The sequence below is a fragment of the Equus asinus genome, chromosome 10 (assembly GCF_041296235.1).
Source record: "Equus asinus isolate D_3611 breed Donkey chromosome 10, EquAss-T2T_v2, whole genome shotgun sequence".
NCBI lineage: Eukaryota > Metazoa > Chordata > Mammalia > Perissodactyla > Equidae > Equus > Equus asinus.
The window spans coordinates 55,269,453-55,283,622 of NC_091799.1; the positions used below are offsets into that span (position 1 = coordinate 55,269,453).

Below are 14,170 nucleotides of genomic sequence, written 5' to 3' on the forward strand. Positions count from 1 at the left end.
TTTGTCTTTTTTAAGCCACTACATCTGTGGTCATTTGTCACAGTGGCAACAGAAAACTAATACAGGAAGCAATGGAAGATTTTACAGAGTGGTTATCACATGACATGATTTGCATCTTTATTAGTGATTTTTTTTTTGGAGGAGATTAGCCCTGAGCTAACATCTGCCACAAATCCTCTTTTCTTTTTTTTGCTGAGGAAGACGGGCACTGAGCTAACATCTGTGCCCATCTTCCTCTACTTTATATGTGGGATGCCTACCACAGCATGGCTTGACAAGCAGTGCGTAGGTCTGCACCTGAGATCCGAATCCGCAAACCCCGGACCGCTGAAGTGGAATGTGCGAACTTAACCACTGTGCCACCAGGCTAGCCCCTATTAGTGTTGATTTTTTGAGATGTAATTCACATATGATAAAATTCAATCTTAAAAGTATACATACAGTTCAGTGGCAACCTTCACCAACTATCAAATTCCAGAACACTTTCATCACCCCCAGAAGAAACCCTGTCCCCATTAGTAGCCACTCCACATTCTCCCCTCCTCCCACCTGGCAACTAATCTTCCTGTCTCTACAGATTTGTCTCTTCTGGACATTTCATATAAATGGAATCATACAGAATGTGGCCTTTTGTTACTGACTTCTTTCACAGAGCGTGTCCATTGTACGGATATATTTTGTATTTCTCTTCATCAGTTGACAGACTTTTGGGTTGTTTCCACTCTTTCGCTTTTATGAATAATGCTGCTACGAACATTTATGTATAAGTTTTTGTGTGAGCATATGCCTAGGAAGAATTGCTGGGTCATATGGTAACTCTATGTTTAATTTTTTGAGGAAATGCCAAACTTTCGCAAAGTGGCTGCACCATTTTACCTTCCCATCAGCAACTTACAAGGGTTCCAATTTCTGCACATCCTCACCAACACGTGCTATTGTCTGTTTCATTATGGCCACCCCATTGGGTATGAGGTGGTATCACTGTGGTTTTGATTTGCAATTCTCTAATGGCTAAAGATATTGAGCATCTTTTCATGTGTTTATCAGCCACTCTTTTTGGAGAAATGTCTATTCAAATCTTTTGCTCACTTTTTAATTGGGTTTTCTTTTTATCATGAGTTGTAAGAGTTCTTTATACATTCTGGATACTAGACCTTTCTCAGATATATGACTTGCAAGTCTTTTCTCCCATTCTGTGATTGTCTTTTTACTTTCTTGACAGTGTCCTTTGAAGCACAAAAGTTTATCTTTTTTTTTTTTTTTTAAAGATTGGCACCTAAGCTAACAACTGGTGCCAACCTTCTTCTTCTTCTTTTTTTAATTCTTCTCCCCAAAGCCCCCCCCATACATAGTTGTATATTCTAGCTGTGAGTGCCTCTGGTTGTGGTATGTGGGACACCACCTCAGCATGGCCTCATGAGCAGTGCCATGTCCGCCCCCAGGATCCAAACCCATGAAACCCTGGGCCACTGAAGCAGAGTGCACGAACTTAACCACTTGGCCATGGGGCTGGCCCCCAAAATTTATCATTTTGATGAAATCCAATTTATCTATTTTTCCTTTTGCTGCTTGTGCTTAAGGTGTCATATCTAAGAAACTGTTACATAACTCAAGGTTACAAAGATTTATGCCTATGTTCTCTTTCAATAGTTTTATATGTTTAGCTCTGACAGATAAGTATTTGATCCATCTGAGCTAATTTTTGTATATGGTATTAGGTAAGGGTCCAACTTCATTCTTTTGCATGTGGAGATCCAGTTTTCCCAGCACATTTGTTGGAGAGACTATTCTTTCCCCACTGAATGGTCTTGGCACCCTTGTAGAAAATCAGTTGGCCACAGATGTATGGGTTTATTTCTGCACTTTCAATTATATTCCATTGATCAATTTGCCTATCCTTAAGTGAACTGCATTTCAAAAAGATCACAGTGGCTGCTCTGTGGAAAATGGACTAGAAGGCAAACGTGGAACCAGGAACACCAATGTGGAGGCTACTACACACTGGAATAGTCCAGAAGTGGCGCTGGCTTAGTTAACAGTTATGGTAGCAAACATAAAAAGTAAACATATCTTTGACTTGGGGGATGGAATTAACAAGACCTCCTGACAAACTGACGTGGGGTTTTAGGGAAAGAGGAGATTCAATGATAGCTACTAGTTTTAGGCCTGAGCAACTGGATGGATGGAGACACCATTAACTACAATAAAGGAGACTGGAGGACAGCAGGTTCTGGGGAGGAGGGTCTGGAAAGGAGAGCTGTACTTTGATAAGGTTACACTTGAGTACCTATGAGCTACCCAAGAGGAGGTATCAGATAGACAGCTGGGCACATGGACATGGACTCAAGGCTGAAGATAATACAAAGATGGGGAGTCCTGGGCATAGAGACGGCACTTAAAGCCCTGAGACTTGAGGAAATCACCACAGGAGAATGTAGACAGAGAGGGGCCCAGGCACACAGACTTGTAGAGATGAAGCAGAGAAGAGTCTGCAGAGGAGACTGGGACCAAACTGCCGGTGAGGAGGAACCAAGAAAAACAGTTTCAAGAAGAGAAGAGTACTCTGTGAGAAATGCTTCTGAGACACGAAGCAGGAGAAGAACGCAGAAGAGATCTTGGATTTAGCAACATGGAGGTCACTGGTGACTCAGCAGTGGGAGGGAGAAGGGAGGAGTAGGGAGAAGGGAGAAGAGGGAGGAGAAGCTTGGGAAAGAATAGGTGGAGGAGGAGAGGAAGCGGAAGCAGCAACCACAAACTCTTTGAGATCTGATCATAACGGAGAGTAAAGAAACGTAGCAGCTGCTAAAAGAAAGGGTGTGTAGTAATCATGTTTTTTATTTTCTGTATTTTATGATGCTTTGACCTCTTAGGGCTAGCTAATTCCAGATATAGCAAACAGCTTGCCTGAGAGCGTGCCTTTCACATGCAAACCCAAATCCAAAGGCAATACGCCCAACCACCTCCTTTCTCTAACTCTCAGCACCAGCCAATACTCCCCCTGCTGTAAATCACCCCAGGGCCAGGTACCAGACAACTAGAAACCACCCCTATAGCCCAGAGCCTGCAGAAATTATTTAAACTATTCCAATTTAAACTTGCTTAAACTTGCCTACTCTGCCTTGTCCAGTCCTTCCTGCAGAAATCACAATTAAAGCTCTGGGCCATGCTTCCCCTCACTCCTGCCTCCTGACAGATTCAGGTGCTTCCCCACGTGGCCCTGCACACCTCCATGGGAACTGTAAGTAATAAACTCTGTTTTCAAAGTTGTCTTGATGTCTCTCATCTTATCATACCTGATTAAAACAAATCCCAAGTACAGATCAAGGTAGGGTGAGTCAAGGAAGATTTTTTGTTATTGTTGTTTCTTTGTGTGTTTTTAAAGACAGAATACACTAGCACATGTTTACACGCCAAAAAGCCAGCCTAGAAGGAGAATTTTTATTTATTTTTATTTTTTAAAGATTGGCACCTGAGCTAACAACTGTTGCCAACCTTTTTTTTTTTTACCCCTCTTCTTCCCCAAGCGCCAGTACATAGTTGTATCTTCTAGTTGTGAGAGCCTCTGGTTGTGCCATGTGGGATGCCGCCTCAGCATGGCCTGATGAGTGGTGCCATGTCCGCGCCCAGGATCCGAACCCATGAAACCCTGGGCTGCCCAAGTGGAATGTGTGAACCCAACCACTTGGCCATGGGGCTGGCCCCCTAAAGGGAGAATTTGATAATGCAAAGAGAGAGGAAAGATAATTGCAGTCACGATGGTGTGTCCATGTGTCAGAACTTCTGTGAACAACTTTGATGAGTGCTATACCATTATTTTAACATTTACTGTTGTTATGATTTTAAATCCTGTAATGCTGTCATCCAAGCATTCATTATTAAAAGGTGCTGCCATGGCTGGATATTGTACCTGAAAATCAGTAGTTTCACAATGGAAGTCAAATGGGATTAACACCATGAGGAAGATCAAATACTTGCCACAATGCCCTATACTGTTAATCTATGAGAGAGTGTCTTATTTCCAAGTGTCTTCCAAATTCACCATGCACTCCTGTGGGATGCCTTTAAAAAGGCTAGAGCCTTTTTAGTGCAGAACTAAGACCCAGGTCTCTGAACCCCAAATATGAAAATGTCTGTGGGAGATGAGATTTGATCTTCTGTAAATCTAAACCCAAACGTTAGTCTTTCTTATATGGTATACAGTATTTGATCACATAGGATATTCAGCCTAAATTGTTGTCTTTCCATAGAAGCAGTATTACCATTAATGAAAAGGGACACCAGTTAGAGCTTGCTACCTTCTGTAAATGTAATTCTAAACACATGAGGGGAAACAATGAAGTGGGCTGTTCTGCTTCCCAAAGGGGTCTCAGGACTGTTTATTCCCAGGTCATTTTTCTGCTTATAAAACATCTTACTTTAGATACAGTATGAAGCATCTTTTAATGCATAGAAAGTAATTTCACAGGATGTCTTTACGGTTTACTATGAAAAGAAGATAAATGCCTAAGCTTTGAGCATGTTCTTGGCCTCCAGGTGATCAAGCAACTGACAGCAAACTATCAATGATGACATAAAGTAGGACAGACCAGTGAGTTCACAGCATCACCAAAGGGGATGAATTCACTTATGTGACAGACACATCCTAAGGTGACCCCCACTGCAGAATCTGTGACTTGCAAAGTGATAAAGGTGATGGTATAGTCGTATAGTCTCTCCTGTTGTTGTTATCTATAACTCCACCTTAGTGGTCCAGAGAGCGTCATCTGCTGGCCTTGAAGTCAGCTGTCATGTTGTGAGAGGGCCCAAGGCAGGGAACTGCAGGTGGCCTCTTGGAGCTGAGAGTAGCTGCCAGCTGATGGCCAGCAAGAAAACAGAGACCTCAGTCCTTTCACTGCAAGGAACCGAATTCTGCCAAGAACCCTGCAAGACTGGAAGAGGACCCTGAACTCCAGGTAGGAACATAGCGTGGCCAACACCTTGACTGCAGCCAAGCTCAGCTGTGCCCAGATTCTTGACTCATGTAAACTGAGATCATAGATGTATGTTGTTTTAATCTGCTAGGTTTGTGGTAATTTGTTACATAGCAATAGATAGCTGAGACAACTGAACAGATTGTAAACCAGTGCATGGGGACCGTGGAGAGAAAAACGGGATCTGTGCCTAGCAAGTACACGACCTGTTTTATCTGATCCAAGTATCTGCATTAAAACAAAACAAAATGTTAATGTTTATGAAGAAGTAAAACTCCAAAGAATGAAAAATAATAAATCCTTTATACAAACAGAGTTCCAAGGATTCTTCTAAACTAAAAACAAAGTAAAACAAAACTAAATATCCTTTTAAAACCAATGCAAAGAATCTGTAGCAAAACTACTGAAAGTCATTAACAATCATGCCAGAAAAAGAAAGCATAGAGTTTTATCCCCTTTCAATTTCACTTGTTGAATATTCACAGGACTATCATTTATTGAGGAACTACTATATGCTGATCACTATATAAGGAGAAAGGAACATGGGAACGAACAGAACATAAGCCACATTCTGGCTTCTACCAACAGTGTATTATAGCTCCTAATTTTAGCTATAATTTACGTTTCCAAATTATGGAACAACCTGCTTTTCTGAATAAGGTAGCATTTTAAATTACCAGAGAACTTGATTTAGATATATATTCAGAGGTCTCGTCCCTGTAGAACAGGATACTTGAAAAAGCTTCCCTGAGAGCCACAGTGATTCTAACACTTCAGCCAAAGATGGAATCAAATCCCCTTAATGATTCTCCTTTCTAGAAGGATTATTTTAGCTGACAAAAACAGTCAACAATATTCTGCACCTCCTGGAAACAGACCTAGGTACACAAAAAAAATTAGAAGACGTGTTCCCTACCCTGAGGAAATAAAACCTGGATGGAAAACCTTGAAATTCACAGAGGGTGCTGAGCTCCACAAAGGAATACAGCCCAGGAGTCAGATGCCCCCAGCATTTCAAAATACAGTGAAATAAATATATTCAAAATAAATAAAGTGAAACTGGGAAGAATCAATCCGTAATGGATGCCATCAATCATCTGTAGAAGTCACTCTAAAAATAAACCTACAAATAACAAAACAAAAACAGTCAAGTAAATGGGGGTCAAGCATATGTATGGATACCCAAGTTCAACCATGGAAATTATTACAGTGATTTCAGCAAGACGAGGCCTTGGATCACGAGCTAGTTTTGGCACCAGGAAAAAAGGAAAATTCTTTAACATGCCGCAAGAAAAAGTCTGCAGGACTTGAATAAACGAGCGATCTTGGGGCCGGCTCAGTAGCTCAGCAGTTAAGTTCACACGCTCCGCTTCAGCAGCCTGTGGTTCAGCAGTCGGTCCCAGGTGCGGACCTATGCACTACTTGTCAAGCCACGCTGTGGCAGGCATCCCACATAAAATAGAGGAAGATGGGCATGGATGTTAGCTCAGGGCCAGTCTTCCTCAAAAAAAAAAAAGAAAAAAGAGCAATCTTTAGATGGAATAAATTTAAGTCTACGAAAAGCTCTTTGTAATGTCATTTCCTAATTTGTCCATGAATTGGTCACATTCAACACTAATGCTAAATTTCTTGTTCAAAAATATGATTTCTCATCTCTCTCCTGATCAGAAAGGTGAAATGGCTTCTCACTGTCTGCTTCAGTAAACTCCAATCCCTTCACAAGGCATTCAAGGCTCTTCGCCAGTGTCTTTCTGACCCCCTCCCTCCTCTGAGTTTGGAGAAGTCCTACTCCTCTGTCAAGCCCACGACTCTCAAGGGTTGGCCTGTCCCAGCCTGGATTCGTTACTCTCCACTCTGTTCCCTTTAAAGTTTTTAACCACAGCTGAACTGGGCATGAGGAAGGCCTCAACTTCTTCATTTTGGAAACTCCAGGCCAGCACCATACTTGGGACACTAGCTGAGAAAGGACCTATTGAACTGAACTGAAGAAAAGGCATAAGCTAGAGATGTCAACCTGGCAGAGAGTAGAAATGAAGAGTGTGAGGGCAGAGCTCTAACGTCTCCAGACTTAACTGTGGCAAGTGGAGAAGTAAAAAACTGGGGTGATAACTGCTGGGTTCCACAATCAAAGAAGGGAGCAGAAGCCAAGGGCACACAGAGCTCAGCCGGGAGCCCCGCTTCTTGGTTTCTATTCTAGGGCCAAGCACACAGTGGGCACTTACCCTCTCTAGGAATGAAGGAGATGTGTTAAGGGGTTTAATAGTGCTGCATGAGAAGAGAGAAATAAGATCAAAAAGAATAATGGCCAATAGATAGTAGATTTGAGCAGGAGGAAGTTAAGAATAAAGGAGAAAGCTGCATTAGTGAGAAATAAGAGCAGGAGCCCTTAAACCACTGGGGGGGCTCAATCTGAAAGTTGATAAAAGAGTTATCTCAAGACATTCCTGAAGAATGGTAGAGAGGAGCTAAGGACTATTGACTTTTCTTCTGATCTAGGACCAATACTGTAGAAAGGTCGAGTACTTCAAGAAGTACTTACATAAGGAACAGAATAAACTGCATGCTCACTCCTCGGCTGCCAAGGCACTCAAGGCCATGCTTGATCGGACAGCAGCTAAGGCCGGCAGTCACCCCACCGAGTCCCCCTTCAAAGGCCGTGCCCTCTACTCATGTCTGATAGAACCACACTGCATGCTTTCACGCTCTGAGCCTTCCCTGCACAGATGCTTGTCCCCAGACCAGAATGCCATGCCTTCTTTCTCTGTCTATGCAAAGGCTCTCATCCAGATCATGGTCATTTCTTAGGTGCATCCTCCTGTTCCCCAGCCTGACTTTGGCTGGATTCTAGGGTCCCATTGTCCACACTCCACCAGCTCTTGTCTTGTTGACAGATGGCCTCAGTCACCCCGGCTTATTCCTCATTGTCTTCTCTCTGGTCCACCCCTCCCCACTGCATCGCACTTTCCATTGTCTCTCTCTCCTGAAACCAGAGCTTTTTAGGACCCATTGCTGCATCCTTAGACATGGCACAAAATGAAGGTTTACTGAGCAAATGAGATTAAATCCATGACAATGAACATAAAAAACATCCTCTCAAGCCTTTAGCCCAACTGTCTCCCACAGCACCTGATCACCTCTGAGCTCTCTGAGCAGTAAGCGATGCTGTATGCTAGTGAGCCCGTGGGAGCTCTGGAGAAAGCAAGGAGGGAGGCAGGTCAGCACCAGATTTCAAGAGAACACAGCCAAGTATCTATCCAACCACCCCCTAGTTGTCTGACTTCAGGCAAGTTCTTACTCACTCAAGACCAGTTCCTCATCTAGAAACTCAGTGAAAAACCACCCACTTCCTAGGGTTTCTGGGAGGTTTAAATGGGGGAAATCATGGTTGTTGTCGTCATCATCAACCACCATATTCTGACGGAGGTGCTCGGTAACTGCCACTTGAGTGAATGGTACTTGCTCATTTGTGAAACTTTTCTGAAACATTCTGTGTGTTGCTTTACTTATTAATAAAACCACTTCAAAAGAGATTTCACTTGAATTTTAGATAGCTTGGCGATACTAGATTTTAGATAGCTTCAGGAAATTGTTTTAAAACCAACAAAATTCAAATCTTAGAAAAGTACACTAAGGACAGCAAGACTCTCCTTTGGCAGTAGACCAAGCCAAGTTAAGCATGTTAGCCTAAGAGCAAAGCTAAATCCTGCAAGCAGGCTAAGAACAGAGACTGCTGGCACTAAGCTGACTGGTATCTAATGAACCTCCTTAAGGATAATGAAAAAGAAAATTTCAACTCTGAAATTCTCCTTCCAAGGTTTGGACTAATAGATCTTCTCTTGCTAACGTTATCTGGCTTTGGGAAATTCCAAACCATAAATTCTTCTTCTGACTCCTCGCATTCTTTGAATGGGTGTGCTGAAAGCTGAATGCTCCCTGACAGACATTAATGTGCATACTTCTAAAGGTCTGTGTCTCCATACTTAGTATTCCAGAGGTACCAAGATGAGGGGCACATCATTCAGTTGACAGTTTATGCCTTGCTACTTGGGTAAGTTCCAAGGATAGTCAAAATTACGTCATCATCTCCCTTTAATAGTTATAATTTAATCCATATTATAAGAAAAGTCGATCTGCAGAAATACTGGAGGAATTAAGAAAGTCATGAAAATTTCTACTAGTGGAACATACCTAACAAGTCATATATGAAAAAAAAAAAGTTCAGAGAAATATTTTCCTCCTAAGAAAAGTTATGAAGGCCCTAATTGTAGTATCTGTTATGTTGCCTAAAAGCCAACTTCTAAATATAATCTTTTTAGCTTCAGGTACATCACCCTGTTTACATACTGCTTGCTTCTAAAACATATATTACAGTGACCATTCTCCATCATACTTTTACTCATTATATGTAAAATTTTTTTGCCCTAAAAACCTTATTACCATTCCCCAGTAGTCATTTTCTATTACACTCAGGTTCTACAAACTAACACAATTTTGGGCTGTGGTTTCATAAACTATGTAAAGGAAATACACAAACAACCCTGGAACCTCTAAAACGCGGTTTCCTTAGATTGAAAATGTAAACAGACTCTGAAACAACAGGGCCCTGTGGTCCCAGACCAAGTGTTTCATTTAGAGAGAAAAAAAAAATCAACTATTTTCTGAATTTTATTTGTTCATTTTTAATTTTATTTCTTTATTAAGTATGTATAATGCTAATATGTGATCCTTGTGATTAATTTAAAATCCATTATGCCCACAAATATAACTTAGGCTCAAAAATAATTTCTGTTTGTCAGATTAACCATCTACTAGGTAAATTGATGGATGAAAATTAAATAGGACACTGTCATCTCTACTCTTGAGAACCCGACCTTTCCATGTGTGGTCTGGGATCAGCAGCATTGGCATCCTTGGGAGGCTGTTAGAAACACAGATTCTTGGGCCCCACGAGACCTGCTGTATCAGAATTTTACATTGCAATAAGATGCAGAGATTTGCTGCACCTCCAGCGGAGAAGCAATGCTCTAGAGCACCATTGTCCAGAATTTTCTGCTATAATGGAAATGTTTTCTATCCAAGCTAATATGGTAGCCACTAGCCATACGTGGCCACTGAGCACTTGAAATGTAGCTAGTGCAACTGAGGAACTGAATATTTAATTTTATTTAATTTTAATTCATTTTAATTTAAAAAGACACATGGCAAATGGCTACCACATTAGACAGTGTAGCTCTCCAGCATATCTGCATGTACTTGCAAGCAAGGGGTCAAGAGGTGACCACTACAGCCATATCCACAAAGCCTGCCAAGACAATTCGTCTGTCATTCCAACATGTAGAATGACCTGAAGAAGGGCCAGTCCTCTTCAGCTGCCTCTCCCTGAATATCAAGTATGGAACCTGAGTCTCCAGGTTGACACTGCTAACCATTCTGGTTCCTCTTTTGATTGGGTTTCCAAAACCCACCCCTCAGTCATTCCCAGCTCTCTAGAGTTTTCCTAGTGACTTCTTAGGAATCTCACTGCTAGACAAAAAAGGAGTCCACCAACCTCTGATGAGTGGCAGCTTCCAGGTTCCAGGGCACCTGAAGCCTGATGATTCTCAAAGGTGTGGTACAGGGGCACACTGTTCTGGTGAGGGGAGGGCCCAGAGCTTGCAACAGACTTTCAAAAGGGCCTATGATTCAAACATGGGTTAAGGACCCTGAGAGGAGGGAAGAACTTTGGAGCCTGACAGTCCTGACAGAGGAGTCCTCAACTCTAGTCTGATAACCCTCATAAACTCCTCAAAAAGGTAGTTGAGAGAAGCAAATGAAATAACCTGTGAACTGTATATAAACTGCAAAATGTTGTAAAATTTATTATTATAAAAAAATAAGACTACGCATGATAGAGCAAAATACTTAGACAATCCTTGGCAAATGAGATAAAACTTTCTGCTTTACTGTCCCATACAAGAAAGGAATGAGAACGTGATGAGTGAAAGGTCCAAATCAGAAGACATAGAGCTGTCCCTTCTCCAGGAAGAGCTCAGGGTGTAGCTGACGAAGGTCAGAAGATGGAGCATTCCCTCCCCCAGGAAGCCTCCAGCTGACTTGGGCTGAATCTAAACTAAGATGGTGCCTTCCTAAGTACCTGACGTCTCTCCACTATCTGTGTAGCCAGACAGAAGAACAATACAGAGTTCACTATTCTGACTATTCAGCTATAATGACAAAATGAATTATAATAATGCAGAAAGGTGTACGTAAGACTCCAAGTTTAAGGAGAGTAGGTGCGTTTTCCTTCTTTAAACACACTTATGGTGACAAAACAGGTTGAGAAGAGGGCCTCACATCTGAGACAAACAATGCCTTCTTTCTAGATAGTCGAGTTTAACTGTCTCCAGGGGCTACAGGGGTCAGCAGGCACATTGAGAGAGGGCAGAGTCAGAAGAACTTGCGAAGGCCTCATCCAGTCAGCTGATCAAGAGAGACACAATCTGCTTCCCCTCCCAGGTTGATAATCCACCAGGCTGCAGAGTCTACTGTGAGGAACAGACCCATCCAAGTTGTTTTCTCCAGAGTGGAGTAAGTGGCCCACCTGAAGAGTGAAGACTATTGTCGGGATTTGGGTGACTTTTAGGGCCCTGAATTCATCTAAAGCCTATGTCTGAAGAAGTGGGACAGATTTGAAGCTTCTAACATCTCAAAATAAAAGCCCAAGGGGTCTTTGTACCTCAGAAAGAAACCAGGAACCAGCTACCTAACAGCTATGTTGTCAAGCATGTATATTCAATTTCTTAGCCTTAAAAGAAAAAGAGCTCTCTTAGAACAGCAAAGAAGAGATGACTGCATTCCACTCTAAAGCCTATCTAGGGGCGTCTAGAATCTCAAGATTGCTATAAGGAAAATAGCAGCAGCCTCGGGGCTGTGCTGGGGTGACAGATGCCTGAGGAAGGCCACATCTGAGCAGAGCTCACTCTGTAAGCAACTCCCCGCCTAGAACAGAAGGAACACAGTAGCTCCATAAACACCCAGAGCTCTGCCTCTGTAGTTCCTGGGTGTAAAGAGCCCATTTCCCCTACCACAGCTCCTACTTATCCTTCCAGCATCTCCTAAGCGCCACAAAGCTTCACTGAATGCTAAGTGCCTGGCATTGCGCACAGCCCTGGGGATACACAGGAAACTACAACCAAGGCCCTGCTCTTAGACTAGACAGTGCATCACAGAAGGGCACCTTCTCCTGGCCCAGCTCTTTTCTGCCAGGAATTATCTCTACTCAGCATACTGCTGTTATGACAACTATTTATAAATTAGTCACCCCCACACACTATTTCTCATTGAGCTCAGAGAACATCTTAGCCATCTTGGTTTCGCTAGCACCTAGCACAATGCTCCAAAAAGTAGAAGGAACATGGTGATGATGGTGGTGGTGCTGGTGGTGGGGTGACACTCCTAACTTTTCAGATAGAGGCTATAAAACTGCAGGAAGAGTTGACACTCCTCAAGAAGCAAGGGAAGGAAAGTTTGAAGAACAAAAACATGCCATATCTACCTTTTACTTTGCCTCTTCCTTCCTGGGGCTGCTATTCACCTGGCTTTGTAACCTCTCCTCACTAAAGGGCTCTAGTGACTGCACAGCCCACACCACCAGACGCTGGTCGCATCTCCAGGACCATCCTTCACCCCGAAACAGACCCCAATCAACAAGGCCTCATCCTCCAAAAGGACTTCCTTCAGTCCTTTCCTATTTTCTAACAATTCAAGCAGGGCCCAAACACGATGGGCTGCCTTGTGAAGCAGATTTTACTAGTTGCGCCTGGCTGACAAATGGTGGCTGGAGGCAAGTGAGACAGGTGGTTCTAAAACTGCTGGGATTTCCCCACCACAACTGAAATAAAATCCAAACTCCTTCCTGAGACTTGCAGACTCAGAGTGATCTGATTCAAGCTTCTCTCCAAAATCAACCTGGGATGTTCTGTTCCTGATCCTGCTTTCTTCCCACTCTTTCGTCCCACCTGAGGGCCTCTGAAGGTGCCATGACATGCCCTCTCCACAGCCTGCTCTTCTTCAACTGACTTCCAACTGCATGCCATCCTCTTCCTTACAGTTTTTCTCAAGACTTATTTTTTGCTACTTATTTTCTGAGCTTGAGAGCAGCGACTATGTCAGCACCAGGCTCGGCGCCCTGCACATAGTAAGTGCCTAAGTAAACATTTGCCAAATTAATAAAAAAGGGGTCCTCCGTCCCCACCTAGCTCCCCCACTAACCATTTTTCCTGATGGTTCCCACACCAAGTCACCCCATCTCTTCATTCCCACAACTCACTCTCCATTACTCTCTGCCCTCAAAACTTCCCACCCTCATAAAATCCCACTCACCCACTCGTCCATCCTTCATAAATCCCGTGTACAAGCATCTCTCAGCCCTTACACCCCCTTTCACCATGAACTTCCCCAGCCACAAACTCCCCTTAAACCCCCTCCCTGTCGCCCCAGGACGCGCTCCTAAAACCCATCACACACTGCTCAGCCCCATAAGCCTTCAAGTCGTTCCATTTACACCCCAGAAATCCATTCGGCCGCAGACCCTCCTTCAGGTCTCCCCAAGACCCCAGATCTCCACCCCCCTGAGACTCACCCATGCTCTTACCCCGCGCCCTCCTCACCCCTCGCGCCCCGAGCCGACCCGGCCCTGGCACCCTCGGCCCGCCCTCTTCACTGCGGCAACTTTGGTGGCCCCCGCCCCCGCCGAGCCTGCTCAGCACCTGGCCCACGCCTCGTCCAGGCTCTGGTAGGTGAGGGCCTCGATCGGCTGCAGGACGTCGCCTGTGTCGGGGCCCGGCGGGGGCCCGGGCGGCGCAAGCCGGGGGGCGGAGCGGGGTGCTGCTGGCGCGGCGGGGCGCCCATGGGCGGCGGGGTCCCGCAGGCGCTAAGGAGGAGGCGCCGGGAAGGGGCGCTAGCTCGGGCGCCGCCGCCTCCAGCCAACGGCCGCCAGCCAGGCGGCCGCGCACCGCCCACGGACACGCCCCACCATCGCCGCCAGCCAATCGCAGCGGCCCAGGGCGCCGCGCACCGGACACGCCCCCACCAGCCCCCCTCAAAGGCCTAAGACTCGGTTGGGGGTTGCCGAGGCAACGGTGCTTCTCACCGCCACCGTCCTCCCGCCCCAAAAAGGGCGCTGCCGGCTTCGCTTTGCTTCAGAGGCCCACACCCCCGAC

At 44.4% G+C, this 14,170-nt stretch overlaps 1 long non-coding RNA gene across 5 annotated transcripts in view; it reads right to left on the bottom strand.

Moving 5' to 3' along the window:
* Positions 1-13,968, bottom strand: part of LOC106825459 (uncharacterized) — a 30,037-nt gene extending 16,069 nt beyond the window's left edge. For 4 of the 5 annotated variants that reach the window (XR_011506425.1, XR_011506422.1, XR_011506423.1 and 1 more), the window contains exon 1: positions 13,718-13,968. This is a non-coding gene — a long non-coding RNA (uncharacterized lncRNA). Of the gene's footprint in view, positions 1-13,602 lie in introns of all 5 variants that reach the window. The other variant, XR_011506426.1, reaches the window with a different exon arrangement.
* Between the last annotated feature and the right edge of the window lie 202 nt (positions 13,969-14,170).